This window comes from Cryptomeria japonica, chromosome 8 (genome assembly GCF_030272615.1).
Source record: "Cryptomeria japonica chromosome 8, Sugi_1.0, whole genome shotgun sequence".
NCBI classification, from domain to species: Eukaryota; Viridiplantae; Streptophyta; class Pinopsida; order Cupressales; family Cupressaceae; genus Cryptomeria; species Cryptomeria japonica.
This window is the reverse complement of record NC_081412.1, coordinates 103,445,771-103,462,610: the sequence shown is the minus strand read 5'-3', so window position 1 is coordinate 103,462,610 and position 16,840 is coordinate 103,445,771.

Genomic DNA, 16,840 nt, shown 5'->3' with positions numbered 1-16,840 from the left:
TAGTAATAATCTTATATAAAGTATTACAAAGAGCAATAGGGCGAAAATGAAAAAAAGAGCTAGGATTATCCACCTTAGGAATAATGGCAATAAGAGCAATGTTGAGTTCTTTCAAAATAGTTCTATTCCACCTAGACTCTTCTAGGGCTAATAAGACATCATTCCCCACAAAGTCCCAACACTTTTGAAAAAATAAAGCTATAAACCCGTCCGGACCCAGAGCCTTTTCTGGATGCATGGAAAAGACCACTACCCTTAATTCATCCAAAGAAAAAGGAACCATAAGAAACCTATTGTCCTCCTGACTAACAAGTGGGGGGACCAAATTAACAAAGGTATTATCCAAGGAAACAGGCTCAGCCGAAAGCAGAGACTTAAAAATTTTTACTGCTTTAGAAGCAATATCATCCTCATCTAACAAATTCCTCCCATCAGAATCATAAATACAAGATATTCTATTGCGCTGCCTCCTAAGCTTAGTTGAAGAGTGAAAGAATTTGGTATTCCTATCCCCCTCTGATAACCAAAGACCCCTAGATTTTTGCCTCCAATAAGATTCTTCCTGAGCCAAAACTTCCTCCAATTGGGCTTTCAAATATTTAAGCCTATCAAATGACAAAGGAGTCATACCCGAAACCAAAGTAATCTTATTAATTTGTTCTATTTCCTCTTGAATCCTAGCCTTTTGCCCAAAAATATCCTTAAAATGTTAAGAATTTCAAACTCTAATCTTATTGTTTAGAAAAGCCAGTTTCTTAACTATCTGAAACATCCTTGATCCATTAACATGTGGAGTAGATAGCCACCACCGTTTTAACAGAGGCAAAAAAGAGTGGTCCCTAAACCACATCGGCTCAAGTTTGAAAGGAAGCTTCCTAGGAGCCCTATCCTCAAGAATAGAAAACAAGATAGGAAAATGATTTGACCCAGTAAAAGGCAAGACTGAGAAAAAGAAGTCCTGACCAGAATTGTACCAATTGTTAGACATGAAAAACTGGTCCAACCTTTCAGCAATTTGAAAGAAATCTTTTTGCATATTAGTCCAGGTGAAAGGGCCATTTTGACATTTACAATCAATTAAATTCAAATTACTGATAAAGTGGCAAAAATCATCAATAATATGCTTATTTGGAATGATCCCCCCAGCTTTCTCTTCAAGACAAGAAATTGCATTAAAGTCACCCCCAAAAATCAAGAAGGCACCCAACAAAGGGGAAGCAATCAAGGCTAAACTCTCCCAAAGTTTCCTTTTTTCCACCACCCCAACAGGACCATAAATATTAAAAAGCCAGAATTTAGTACCTGATAGCCTACTCTTAACTAGTCCAAGCATTCAATTGGATGAAGAGGCAACCAAAGAGAGATCCACACTAGAATCTTTCCAAAGGAAAGCAAGCCCACCCAAAGCCCCTAAAGAGGGAGAAGCACAAAATTTCCAGTACTTCCAGGAAGAGAACAACAACTTTGTAAAAGACAAATTTAACTTGGTTTCTTGCACCATCACAATATCACACTTCATTAAGTCCAATTGGGACTTAATCAAGTGTCTTTTGTTAGGGGCATTTAAGCCCCTAACATTCCAAGATATAATCTTCATTGGCCCAGAGGGGAGGCAACGACTCCCCTCTTTTCACAATAAGAAGTTTGAGATACCTTTCTCTCAGAAAACTCCTTTTGAAGGCTCCTTTTAGAAGCCAAGGCTCTTGTAATTGGTGGACTAAAAGGATTCTTTGACCTCTTCTTTTTGGAAGAATCCAAAGGAGAAAGAAGAGTTGATTGGATACCAGCATCAATTTCCAGTTGTGTCTTAACATGTTTAGGCTTATAGCCCCTCTTTGCAGGAGTACTAAAAGGAGAAGCGAAAGAAAGTGCAGACTGAATCAGAGGTAAGCCACCACTGGAACCTAGAGGGGCAGATCCTACAAGGGCCTTATCCTTGCCTTGATCCAAGACCTCAACCCCAATAGAATTCGTAGGAATCTCAAGCATAGAAGGAACCATAGCCCTTTCCGGATTGAGCAATTCAAACGGGTTATTAGTAGGGAAATCAAATAAATCATTATCCAACCTACCTAAATCAATTGCAATCGAGGTTATTACTATGTTAGCTAGCTCAAAATTTAGAGCAATGTTATTACAGTTAACAATATTTTGCACTTAGGCAATAAGATGGTCATCCGGGGTGATAAGAGGACTATCAACATCCTGAGGGGACACAAATCCGCTAGTCTTCTTAGCCAAACTAGTAGGACTAACAGGCAGAGAAGTACCCTTAGCAATAGGTTTATCTTTTTCCAAACCCACATATTTCAAAGACATATTACCAACAACATTAAACAACAAATTACCATTATCCACACAGGTGCCCTTATCAAAACCCAAGGACTTTGAAGGAAATAGAGCAATTAGTTAAATCTGGAATAACCCCAGCTAAAACATTCTTGTCCAAAGGAGGAATAAAAGATGAAATATTAGTCTTTTAAAACATATTTCATTTTATTCCAAGAAAGAGATTCAAGATTTCTGTCTACTGAAGACTCAAGCGTTATAGAAGCAAATTTAATCTGTTTCATATCAAAGAACAAAGCCGATTCTATAACTACTGAAGAACGAGAAAACTCCACTGAATCCCTAACAAAGTTTTGATGCCAAATACCAGCTGAAGACCTAATGTTGCAAGTTCGAAGAGGGGAAACATTTGCAGCAACTAGCACACAAATTTTAACCAAAAAGAAATCATCCTCAAAACCAGAATGAGAAAGTAAAAACTTGCCAAAAGAATCCCCAATTTTCCTTAAATTATTAGACTCAACAAATTTAGAAGGAAATTGAGGAAGTTTATACCAGGAAGGAACTTGTTTGGTAGAGAATAACAAGAGGGCTCGAAGAAAGGCTTCCAAATTTCTACAAAAATCAAATTTTTGCTCAACCAAAAAAATGGAACCTCTAAAGCCTTATCCCTAGCTTTAGAAGAATCAAACACAATAATGAAAGAACTTGCAGATATAACTTGAAAGTACAAGGTGCCATACCAGTGCGAATGGATCTTACATTGTAGTTTTGAAAGAGGAATGGCGTCACCCCAAACCTGAATTATAACCGCCAGTGCCTGAAGATCACGAGCCGTCTTGCCCAAAGAAATATCAGAGACATCAATCGAGGGTACCAGAAGCCACACAGATTGTGACTTCGAGGAAACCTTCTCAGAATTTGGCAGAGGGCGATTAATACCAATAGCATCACCCAAAATTTCCTTCAGTGAGGAAGAATGTAACTCACTCGACATCTGCTTCACAAAAGTAACCCTAGTTTCCACATTTTCCAACCCAGGTCGTGCCTTATTTATAGCTTGGGAATCCCTAATATTTACTGCCCCTAAACCATGTCGTTGAACGCCCAGAGCCTTCAACCCCACCTTTTGACCATGCCCCCCATTCTGTCAAAAAAACCACGAAAATAATCAGAAGATGGGAAAAAATGAAAGTCTCGCCTATGATTTTTAACCCAATGCAAACCCTTGCTACCAATTCGAGCACCATGCTGAGGAAGATCAGAGGAAACACTTTGCTGGATGGCCATATCAACCCATTGCCCTCCCTGAAATACCCATTGAGGCACTTGGTCCAATTTTCTACCAAACGGATCCTCATGTGAAAGCGGATCAGCGGTCGCTTCATCGCCCCAACCAAGTTTTGAGATGCCCCCTTGCATAGCGAAAATTCACTCCAGTTGTTCACAAAAGGAATTATTCATCTTAATCATATTTTTTATTCTTCCATTAACATATTATTCATGATTTTAAAAATTATTATTTTAAAACATTAAATTAAATAGTTTCTTAACATGTGATTTTTTCTTTATCAAATTAGAGGGTCAAGGAGAAGTAGTAAATTGTAAACCTATAACCTGAACTATAAATTTCAAACCTCCATATATAAAGCCTAATATATAAATAAGTCAAAATATTTAAATCCAAATCCATAGATATACCACAAATCCTAAATTTCAAACTTAAAAACATTAATTATATAAATTTAAATATATTTATATTATTCAATATTATAATATCATTTTTTATGTTATTTATTGGCTTTATTTCATGCCTTTGTATATATATGTCCCAAGCATTTATGATCAAAGCACCTGAGACCAATAAATTTCTAAAATCAATTTAAGATATCTATCCTCTCAATTCGAAGAAGAAGAAAAAAATGAATATTGTCAAGTGATTTTTTTTTACTTGATTAAAATGGAGACTATGTTTAACCTTTATTATAGAGTCCAAACAAGTAATCAGATGAACAATATAATTTAACAATCTGTTTTGTTTTATTATATATGAAGATAGTTCACAAATATTTGAATAGTTTCTTATGAACAACAATACTATCAAATGAAAGACTAAGAATCGTCATTGAAACCAACACATTAATCTCTTATAATATTAATGTTAAATAATAATAATAAAAATTATAAAATCACTTTAAAGTTCAACATTATATATCACTTTTGATGATTCTACCCATGGAGATTTGAGAGAGATATGATTCACTCATGATGTTAGGTTGTTGGGTACGTGTGCTACCACAAAACATTCTTTTCATGTGTAAAAACCTCAAAATAACTTTCAAACGTATTTACGAAATCCTTTTTTGAATAGAAATGACATGTATTCAAATGGTATGTTAATATACTTAATGAATTTGTTGAAATAGTTACAGCATATAAGATGGTCTCGTTGCATTATTAAAGTAATTTAAGTACAACATTATATAATTTAAGAACAAAAAGGTCAACTCAATATAGTTCTGGTTAGTCTTGGCAAATAAGCGTGCCTATTATACTACCAAAAATAGCATGATTCTTACCTCTGCCAACTTTCTAACATATGTTTAATATTTTTTAGGGTTTCAGTTGCCAAATTGAGATGGATCATATGACAATCTTAAAATGTATAAGAATAACGTGCTTTTCATAGCTTGCGGCCATTTATATGCTTTCTTTTCTTGGTTTACAGTGTGTTCAGAGATCAAATCTTACACTTTTAATAACATATAACTGAACGTGCCTTCCATTAGAGGGCGTATGGTACATGGACTTTCAAATGCCCCTGATGATATTCCAATTATCAGAGAGTGGGCCACTATTCCAAGCTCTAATACCTGCTCCACAAATCATTCAAATTTTGGATTTAACGGAGTTGTATAAAACTATGAATATTAACTAAAATATGGAAATCAATTAATTCTTTTGTAGTGGAAAAAAGACTCTAGATTTTTGAAAAAAGGGAGAGTTATTGTTATGTGATTAAGTAGTCTTTTGAATTCTCAATAAAGTTTATTTTTCAAATCATGTTAGATATACGATGAATTTTGTAGACATTTTGCATTGTGTGAGGATTTTTAGAGGTTTTGAAAGGGGATGAGTTAAATAATATAAGGGTTTCATTTCTCGTCTTTCTCAAAAATAAATTCTACTTCTTATGTTTCTAATTTACATCCATAATAATTTATATATTGCAATACTACTTGAAAGTGAAAAAGTCTCTATGATATGATTAGCTAATACCTTTTATTCCCTTAGATTAATTAATCTTTGAACCCCAAATAAATTATATTTGAATGAAAGGGTGTTATCATAGTGAAATTGTATAATCTATTTTTATTTCATATACTACATAAGAGTTTAAAGTAATTGTTCATTTATTTATCTATTTGAAAATTGTATATATAAAATTTAGAAGAAGAACAGATGTATATTAATTCTAGTAATCTTCATATTAAGTCAATGTTGTGATTAGCGTTATGTGGCTGAATAGATATACATGTATATGTACAAGAAAACAATATTAGATCTGATAAATCTTAGATATGTTCAAAATTTAATTTTTATTAGCATTCGCTTATTATATGATACACAAATAACAAACAAAATCAATAATAATGATTATAGAAATATTAAATAAATTAGTTAAAATAAATAAATAAATAAAAATATAATTTAATAAAAGAAAACCATTAGATAAATAAAAAAAATTTGCATGTCAAGCCTGTAAGAAGGGGGGGCGTTCATGACTTCCTGTGAAAGATTGCCCCAGAGGAGCTCTACACAGCCTCCAGAGAGGTTTGTTTGTAGCCTCAAATAGAACCCAACCAAAAAAAAGAACCAATTTAAAGCCTTCTTTGAGAAAAAAACAAAAAAAACTAAATTTGAAAATCTGCAACTAAATCAGCCATTCAATCCTTGCAAAAGGGTTTCCAAAAATCTGTATAATTTGCATATATTAAGAAACAAATAAGAGTGGAAATAATTATCTTGTTAAGAGAGTTTTATTCAAATAGGAAGTTGATTGATGACAAGGGGTTGCAAACTCATAGACAGGCAAGGTAGATTTTGTGGAACTCTTCTATATGCATTCTTCTTTTCCATTCTTAGGGGTTGTAAACTCATAGATAGGCATGGTAGATTTTGCTGAACTCTTCTATATGTATTCTTCTTCTCCATTCTTCCTGCAAGATTCATGACAATGAAATGGAAGAAAAGTCCTAAATTTTAGTATTAGTATAAAGATTTTACGGTTGTGGGTGAAGTCTACATCTAAGGGCTAATATTAATCTAATCTAAAGGTTGAGATTGCTTCCTTAATTTGTTTATTCATTAAAAAAAAAGAAATTGTTTCTTTCATATTTAAAATTAATTTTATCAGGGTATTTAAGATAACATTTTTGTGAGACAATTTTATTTAAGATAAATATTAAACAATCTATTTGTTGATAAACATAAATTTAGATAAAATGAATAAAAATCAATTATAGTAAATTTACCATTGATTTGATTAGTTGGTTGTTATGTTCTCTTGTATAAAAATTAATCATAATTAGATTAAATTAATTACTTATTTTATAAATAGATATTAACACCCTTAATTTTAAATTACACCAATAGTTTTGAACCAATTATTTAATCATCTTATTATTTAATTACATCAGGATTAAAATTTAAAATGCTAAGGGATAAAATCATCTTGAAGATTGCTTTTTTTTTTATAATTAGTAAGTTATCTAAAAAAAACTTTAAAACTTTCTTATTTGCATTTCCCTATTAAAGCTATAAATTTTAAATCATTTGTTAAATTATATTTATTAAAAAGAATGATCTTAAATTAAGTGTTTGGAAAAACTTAAGAAGAAAAAAAAAAAAAAAAAGATTTAATTTCTTTTCATATTTGGATGATTGTTTGGTAAAGTTTACTTTTCACCTTATCATGTGCTCTATAATTATTTAAATAATATTTTACTTTTAAAAATTATTTAAATGCTATATAATCCTTATATTTGGGATATAAATGGACAAGAAATTATTTATAAGTAATATGTTGACGATGAATTATAATTAATAGATCAAATAACATGTGAAATAAATAATTATTAATTAAACATTTTTGTTATTATTAAATGAAATGTAAGTTCCTTCAAATTATTTAAATTATGATAAATGTTAAATTCTTTTCCAAAGTCTTGCTATTTAATCATTTAATTTTCTTTCAAATAATTTAGTACCTTTCAAGTATTAGGATTCATATTTACGTATGGTCATCATTTGTGGAAATAATTAAAGATAAAATTTATGCTGTTTCAAATGAAAGAATTAGTTGGTTTATGAATAATGTGGTTATTCTCAAGCTTATTCTTAAATAGTTTTTCTCTTCAACAAGTTAATGTCAAATTATTTTCCAAAGTCTTTCTATTTAATCATTTTAATTTCTTTCAAGCAATTTAGTACCTTACAAGTTTTAGGATTCATACTTAAAGTGTAAAGGTCATTTTCGTAAGTTATCTCCTATAAATATCATAGTTTTCAAGTGATTAGTACTTTCAGGTATATAGTTCAAGTTTTACAATTTAATTTTCTTTCAATAAAATACTATTTCCAAAATGGTTGAATTGTTTAGCATGTAATACTAATATCTTAGTTTTTTTCTAATTCCAAGCAATAATTCCTTGCATGTAATAATTTCTTTTCATAGTTGTTTTAGTATAATTTTTATTTATGAATTCATAGTTAAATTATTAGATAAACAACTAAATAAGAGGAGTTGAAAACCAAAAACCCTTAGCAGCGTTCAGTATATATCGTGCCTCTGGGTCACGCTTATGGGTAATTTCGTCGTGTTGAACTACTACACTTAACGTCTAATAAAGTTGCAACAACGATGTATGTGGTATCATCCCTCTAAATTGCTGAGGAGAAATAAGGGTCATTTGGAAGTTAAAATCTAAGGGGTAGGTAATCCCTCTTGGATCGATAATCTAAAAAGATAATCCACTTAGTTAAACCTTAGAAAACCCCATTAGGGTTTGGTTGTGTGTTATGATCTTGGAAATTGTTTTATCCTGATGATTTCAGTCGATAATAATAGATTAAGGGTGATGCATTTAATAGGAAATAGGACCTAGTTGTTTAGGCCACAAGCATGAGGCCAGCTTGAGCCTTTTTGCTTTAGAGCTACCATCATGGGTAGCAACTGCAGAGAAATTGTCTAGGACAATGACCCTAGAAAAGGTTGCATACCCACCAAATAGTTTACATTAAACCATAGTTAGAAACCATTACTACATACTTAACGTCTTGATCTTGTGCCGAAACGGGTACGTAGGCAGTCTAGGGACGGAGTTGTCCCTTGTGCTCAGGCACTCGGGGATGGGGATTAGGTTTTGGTTATGGGTGAGTAGTTGGTTCTCAAATCTCCTTGGTCATTTAATCATAGGGTACACATAATGCTAATTGGAAGGTTAAAATTAATTCAACGCATACTCAAAAGAAATCCTGTATGGATTCGCTTGACTTCCCGATGCTTTAGGCCGAATTCCGAGGTGGAACTTAAACTTGTTTATATAATTATTTTTATATACTCTTAAAATACACTCAGGTCGCCCTCTTTAAGAGTATATAAAAATAATTATATAAACCTAGCAAGAGAATATCCTATTCTTATGAATAGATGCCTATCCCGTTTGGGTAGATGCCTATCTTGGATTGGATAGATGAAACCTCTTGTCCCGTATGGATAGATGTGTAACCTGTATGGTTAGATTCCTAACTCGTATGGTTAGATGCCTAGTCCTATATGGATAGATGCCTAACCTGTATGGTTAGATGTCTAACCCGCATGGTTAGATGCCCATCCCGATTGGATGGATGCCTATCTCGTTTGGATAGATGTACCTGAGTATGCGTTTGAATCAAACATAATTAAGAATAAGTAAGAATAAGAAATCAATACTTTTATATATGTATACAAAAAATTAGTTGATTTTTTAGATTAAGTTAAGTGGGTTTTTACATGCGGTATCAGAGCGAAGGCTCAAGTCTAGGCCTTCAGCTTACTTCAACTTATGTAATCTAAAGAGAATCTTGAAAGTGGTTGGAAGTGGTAGGGATAAATTATTATATCTTAAATCATGAACTAAATTAGAATTGAAATTTAGATGGCAAGGGAAGTGGAAGAGGAAAGCATACCACCACTACAAAGAATCAAGTGAAGTTAGGAATGGTGAAAATCAACAAGACCAAGAGAATAATGAAATAGGATTCAAAGCTATAACCAATTATTAACTAAGCAAAGGGATGTGATCATCTCCATTGAACAATCAATGTGAGAGCTTAGAGCAAGGCAAAATGACATCAAGTAAATAGAAGTAGGTTTTAAAATGTGAAATTTGGCAGTGATTAAGGAAATGAGATGGATGGTAGGAGGAAAGATAATATATATAGGCTCTATCTAAGGATTTGAGGAAAATCAACCCACATAGGTTTGATGGGAAGAAAATTGGTGAAGGAGTTGAAGATTGGAAAAATACTTTGAACTAAGTGTATTTTGGATTCCTATCAACTTAATGGGAAGCAAGTAGTTGGAGGACTAATAATAAGGAACAAATGAGTATAATAAGGATATAATCACATGAGATCAATTTATTCACCATTTCGTAAAAGGTGGCTATCACAATTATTCTTCGTTGAGAAGATGACATAAATCCATAATCCTCAATTAGGGGTTTTGACAATTCAACAATATTGAAATAAGTTTGCCAAGTTGTTAAAGTATGTACCTATGTGTCAAAAGATGAGAAGGGTCAAATCAAGAAGTTTATTTTTTTGGGAGGGGGCTAAATACCAACTTAAGGATAGAAGTTAATGTGCATAGACTCATAGGCATGAACAAAGTACTTGAAAGAACAAGAAAGGAAGATTCAAACCAGAGCAATAATGAGATACAATTTTAACATGAATAATTCATTTAAGGTGAAGCATGAATTCAAGGGAAATGCAAACTTCAACAAGGATCAATAGAATAATTTATTTAAATAAGCCACATCATAATCAAAATCAAAGGTATGGATACAATACTCATAGGGGCAATTAAAATAGGATAACTTATCCGCTAAGGTTTGATGAAGCAAAGAATGATCCACCTAGGAATTGAGGAGAATAATGATAGAGCTATTTAGAGACTTAGAGAAGCACCATTACCAAATGTGCAACAAAGAGATTGATTTATGCAAGAAAAATAAAATCAGTATGATGAAAGGAATACTACATGGGAAGATACAATTAAGATGTAGCAGATGTTTTCACTTTTGTTATAAACATTATGAATCAACAAACTCTTTATAAGGTTATATTTTAGTGCATCGGGACGATGCACAATTTAAGGGGGAAGGATGGCATAACCCTCTTTCTGGACATTGATATGACTTGCTATTACTACTACTACTACTACTACTGCTGCTGCTGTTGCTACTACTACTATTAATATTATTATTAATTTTATGAGCAATGTTAGTTAAAGATGAAAAATTGAATAAGAATGGAGTTAGTTTTAAAAGAAAAAGTAACAAGTGTTGACTCACACGTGAGGTCGTAATTTATTTTCTCAATATGCTATTTGAGCACATGTTGTAGGAGAAATAAGAAGATTCCATAAATGAATTCAAATTCAAATTTATTTGCACGGTCAAGTGTAACTCCCACTATGACAACAATCATTTTGCATGAAAGTATTTTGGGAAAAGAATATGGAAATCAATTAACTCTTTTGTAGTGGAAAAATGACTCTGTTTTCTATATATTGAGTTCTAGATTTTTGAAAAAAGGGAGAGTTGATTGTTTTATGTGATTAAGTAGTCTTTTGAATTCTCAAGAAAGTTTTTTTTTTCAAATCATGTTAGATATAGACAGAATTTTGTAGACATTTTGCATTGTGTGAGTTAGGATTTTTAGATGTTTTGGAGAAGATCTTGCCAGGTTACAATATGAGGATTGAAGAAGGATAGTTGGAGAAAAAGGGGTGATTCATCAATAAGATTTTGGTTCACCTTGCAGATCCAGGTTCCATCCTTCCATACTTGTATATTTTTCTTCCAGAAATAAGATTTTTATTAGCATGCATGTTATTTTTCTTTGAAAAATTAGGTAGTTTAAAGGATAAAGATTTTGATATTGTTTAATTTAGAAAGAGGGGAGAGATTTTTATTTGCATAATATAGAGTTTTTGCATTATTTTATTTTTAGATTTTGATAAGGAAATCTATATGCATGTACAATCTAGTTTTAGATTTTCATAGAAGGAATATGTGTGCATGTGTGAATAGATGTGTATATCTTACCTTTTTTTTTATCAATAAACTAGTAGTTTTCTTCTTAAAAACAAAATGTGCAAATGAATGTGAATATTAGTTAATTTCATATCTTCCTTTAGAAAGCCTTCTCTTTATTTTCTAATTTCTTTTAGAGAAAATAAATATATAATGAAATTATTCTAAAATATTAGTGCCAAAAATAATCATTAGAAAAAAAAATTAAGGTTCAATGTAGTTTTAAAATATAGTTTTTAAAAAAAAAAAATTGAAGGGGGATGAGTTAAATAATATAAGGGTTTCATTTCTCCTCTTTCTCAAAAATAAATTCTATTTCTTATGTTTCTAATTTACATCCATAATAGTTTATATATTGCAATATTACTTGAAAGTGAAAAAGTCTCTATGATTAACTTATACCTTTTATTCCCTTAGATTAATTAATCTTTGAACTTGGAATAAATTATATTTGAATGAAAGGGTGTTATCATAGTGAAATTGTATACATCTATTTTTATTTCATGTACTCCATAAGAGTTTAAGTGATTGTTCATTTATTTATCTATTTAAAATTGTATATGTAAAATTTAGAAGAAGAACATATGTATATTAATTCTAGTATTAATATTAAGTCAATGTTGTGATTAGCATTATGTGGCTGAATAGATATACTTGTATATGTACAAGAAAACAATATTAGATCTGATAAATCTTAGATATGTACAAAATTTAATTTTTATTACCATTCGCTTATTATATGATACAACAATAACAATGATTATAGAACTATTGAATACCACATTTTGTATGTGGTTTTGGGCGGGGTGTATAAACTGATCCATTAGATACTATAGGTTTATTTTATGAGCTGTGACCGGAGGTTTTCTTCCTAGGGTTCTTTCCTCTGGTATGCTCTTTGAATCCTGTGTAAAAATTAAAAAATATTAATAAAAAAGTTTAGTGGAATAATCCACTTTTATTGAAAAAAAATAAAAAATTAGATAAATAAAATAAATAAATAAAAATACAATTTAATAAAAGAAAACCATTAGATAAATAAATAAAAATTGTTTGTCAAGCCTGTAAGAAAGGGGGTCTATGTGACTTCCTGTGAAAGATTACAACCCCAGAGGAGCTCTGTAAAGCCTCTAGAGAGGTTTGTTTGCAACGTCAAATAGAACCCATCCAAAAAAATAAATAAATGAATTTAAAGCCTTCTTTGAGAAAAAAAAAACACTAAACTTGAAAATCTCCAACTAAATCAGCCATTCAATCCTTGCAAAAGGGTTTCCAAAAATCTGCATAATTTGCATATATTAACCAACAAATAAGAGTGGAAATAATTGTCCTGTTAAGAGGGTTTTATTCAAATAGGAAGTTGATTGATGACAAGGGGTTGCAAACTCATAGACATGCAAGATAGATTTTGTGGAACTCTTCTGTATGCATTCTTCTTCTGCATTCTTAGGGGTTGCAAACTCATAGATAGACATGGTGGATTTAGTGGAACTCTTATGTATACATTCTTCTTCTCCATTCTTTCTGTAAGATTCATGACAATGAAATGGAAGAAAAACCCTAAATTTTAGTATTAGTATAAAGATTTTAGGGTTGTGGGTGAAGTCTACATCTAAGGGCTAATATTAATCTAATCTAAAGGTTGAGATTGCTTCCTTAATTTGTTTATTCATTAAAAAAAAAATTAATTCTTCCATATTTAAAATTAATTTTATCAGGGTATTTAAGATAAAAAAAATTGTCTGACAATATTATTTAAGACAAATATTAACCAATCTATTTGTTGATAAACATAAATTTAGATAAAATGAATAAAAATCAATTATAGTAAATTTACCATTGATTTGATTAGTTGGTTGTTATGTTCTCTTGTATAAAATTTAATCATAATTATATTAAATTAATTGCTTATTTTATGAATAGATATTAACACCCTTAATTTTAAATTACACCAATAGTTTTGAACCAATGATTTAATCAACTTATTATTTAATTACATGAAGATTAAAATTTAAAATGCTAAGGGATAAAATCATCTTGAAGATTGTGTTTTTATAATTAGTAAGTTATCTAAAAAAAACTTTAAAACTTTCTTATTTGCATTTCCCTTTAAAGCTATAAATTTTAAATCATTTGTTAAATTATATTTATTAAAAAGAATGATCTTAAATTAAGTGTTTGGAAAAACTTAAGAAGAAAAAAAAAAAAAAAGATTTAATTTCTTTTCATATTTGGATGATTGTTGGGTAAAGTTTAATTTTGACCTTATCATGTGCTCTCTAATTATTTAAATAAGATTTTACTTTTAAAATTTATTTAAATGCTATATAATCCTTATATTTGGGATATAAATGGACAAGGAGTTATTTATAAGTAATATGTTGACGATGAATTATAATTAAGAGATCAAATAACATATGAAATAAATTATTATTAATTAAACATTTTTGTTATTATTAAATGAAATGTTAGTTCCTTCAAATTATTTAAATTATGATAAATGTTAAATTCTTTTCCAAAGTCTTGCTATTTAATCATTTAATTTTCTTTCAAACAATTTGGTACCTTTCAAGTATTAGGATTCATATTTCTGTTAGGTCATCATTTGTGGAACTAATTATAGATAAAATTTATACTATTTCAAATGGAAGAATTAGTTGGTTTATGAATAATGTGGTTATTCTCAAGCTTATTATTAAATAGTTTCTCTCTTCAACAAGTTAATGTTAAATTTGTTAGGTCCCGGAGACAACTGAGACAGGGTGCGGGGGAGGGGGGGGGTGTGAATCAGTTGTCTAGTTAATTCAAACCAAAATTAACTTAACCAAAACTTAATGCTTAATACCGGTAAACCAAACTTTATGTCGGTAGATAGTTTTATCATTTAATTGCAGTACCAGAAAAATTTAAGCATGAAACAGAAAGACAATTATATCCACAACACATAACACAAATATTTGTACATGGAAACCCTATAAGGGGAAAAACCATGGTGGGAAGCCTTACCCACAATCAAATGATACTACTACAGATAGTATGTGTGTACAATATGGAGTCTGCACATGTAGAAAGGCCAGTTGCCTAGAGCTCACTGCTCAATCACAAAATGGAAGTCACACTGACTACAGTTGGATGGTTAAATCTAATGATAATGTACTGCTCAATATAGCATCTTCATATGCTAGATTCAGTACCGATTTAGCTCTGATATGCCTTCTCAAAACCTTCCTTCAATCTTGAATGATGTCTACGTGTATAGCTCTACTTATTTTCGCATATTCACACTTCCTTACATTCCCATTTAAATCATATATCAATCTCACAAATGAGATCTTATATTTATACCATAACCTAAGACCAATTGAGTAGGTCGGCTTACTAAAGATATTACAATAAAATCAATTACAAATAAATCAATATGAAATGCATCATGTCAGCTCAATGCATTTACAATAATAACAAATCATCTCCATAATGTGTCGTGCTGATTTGGAATAGATATGCTTGTCGATGCATAACCTGGACCTATTTGTCGGTAACAACAAATATGCAAACCCAAATAGACCAATAACCAAATTGCCAAAACCAAGTGATCAAATAATGTATTCGACATAACCAAGTAGTCTCCAAGTCATTCCAAGTGCTGGTGAACAATATAACCTGTTGGTGAACCAAATACCGGTGACTGTGCATAAGTCACTGAACATGCCGGTGAACATAACCAAAGATCTCCAAGTGTTGATAAGTGTTGACAAGTGTTGACATCAATGACAAAAACATATCAACATATCCAAAATACCAACAAAATTATTTTCCAAAGTCTTGCTATTTAATCATTTAAATTTCTTTCAATCAATTTAGTACCTTACAAGTTTAAGGATTCATAATTAAAGTGTAAAGGTCATTTTTGTAAGTTATCTCCTATAAATATCATAGTTTTCAAGTGATTAGTACTTTCATGTATATAGTTCAAGTTTTAAAATTTAATTTTCTTTCAATAAAATACTATTTCCAAAAGGGTTGAATTGTTTAGCATGTAATACTTATATCTCAGTTTTTTTTAATTCCAAGCAATAATTCCTTGCATGTAATAATTTATTTTCATAGTTATTTTTAGTAGAATTTTTATTTATGATTTCATGAATTCATAGTTAAATTCTTAGATAAATAACTAAACAAGAGGAGTTGAAAACCAAAAATATTAGGAGCGTTCAGTATCTATGGTGCCTTTAGGTCATTCTTACAGGTAATGTCGTCGTGTTTAACTACTACACTTAACACCTAATAAAGCTACAACAATGACGTTTATGGCATTGTCCCTCTAAATTGCCGAGGAGAAAAAAGGGTCATTTGGAAGTTAAAATCCGAGGGGCAAGTAATCCCTCTTGGATAGATAATCAAAAAAGATAAAATTTTAAATGAATTTGCATCCACTCAGTTAAACCTTAGAAAACCCCATTAGGATTTGGTTGTGTGTTATGATCTTGGAAATTTATTTTATCCTAATGATTTCAGTGGATGATAACGAAATAAGGGTGATGTATTTAATAGGAATTAGGACCTATTTGTTTAGGCCACAAGCATGAGGCCACCTTGAGCCTTTTTTCTTTAGAGCTACCATCAAGGGTAGCAATCACAGAGAAATTGTCTGGGACATTGACCCTAGAAAATTTTGTGTACCCACCAAATAGTTTACATTAAACCATAGTTAGAAACCAGAACTACATACTTTACGACTTGATCCCATGTTGAAATGGGTATGTAGGTAGTCTAGGAATGGAGTTGTCCCTTGTACTTAGGCATTCGGGGATGGGGATTAGGTTTTGGTTATGGGTGAGCAGTTGGTTCTCAAAGCTCCTTGGTCATTTAATCATAGGGTACATATAATACTAATTGGAAGGTTAAAATTAATTCAATGCATACTCAAAAGGAATCTCATATGGATTCGCTTGACTTCCCAAGGCTTTAGGTTGAATTTCAAGGTGGAACTCAAGCTTGTTTATATAAAAAAAATTATGTGCTCCTAAAGGTGGCGACCACAATGTATTACTAGTAGGGGAGTGTAGTCTTTAGAGAGTGGCTTAGGACCTAGATGGTCCTGATGAGTCTAAAGTCTTTGGTAAGAGCATATCCTACTCTTATAAATAGATTCCTACCCCATTTGAGTAGAGGTCTATCCCAGATTG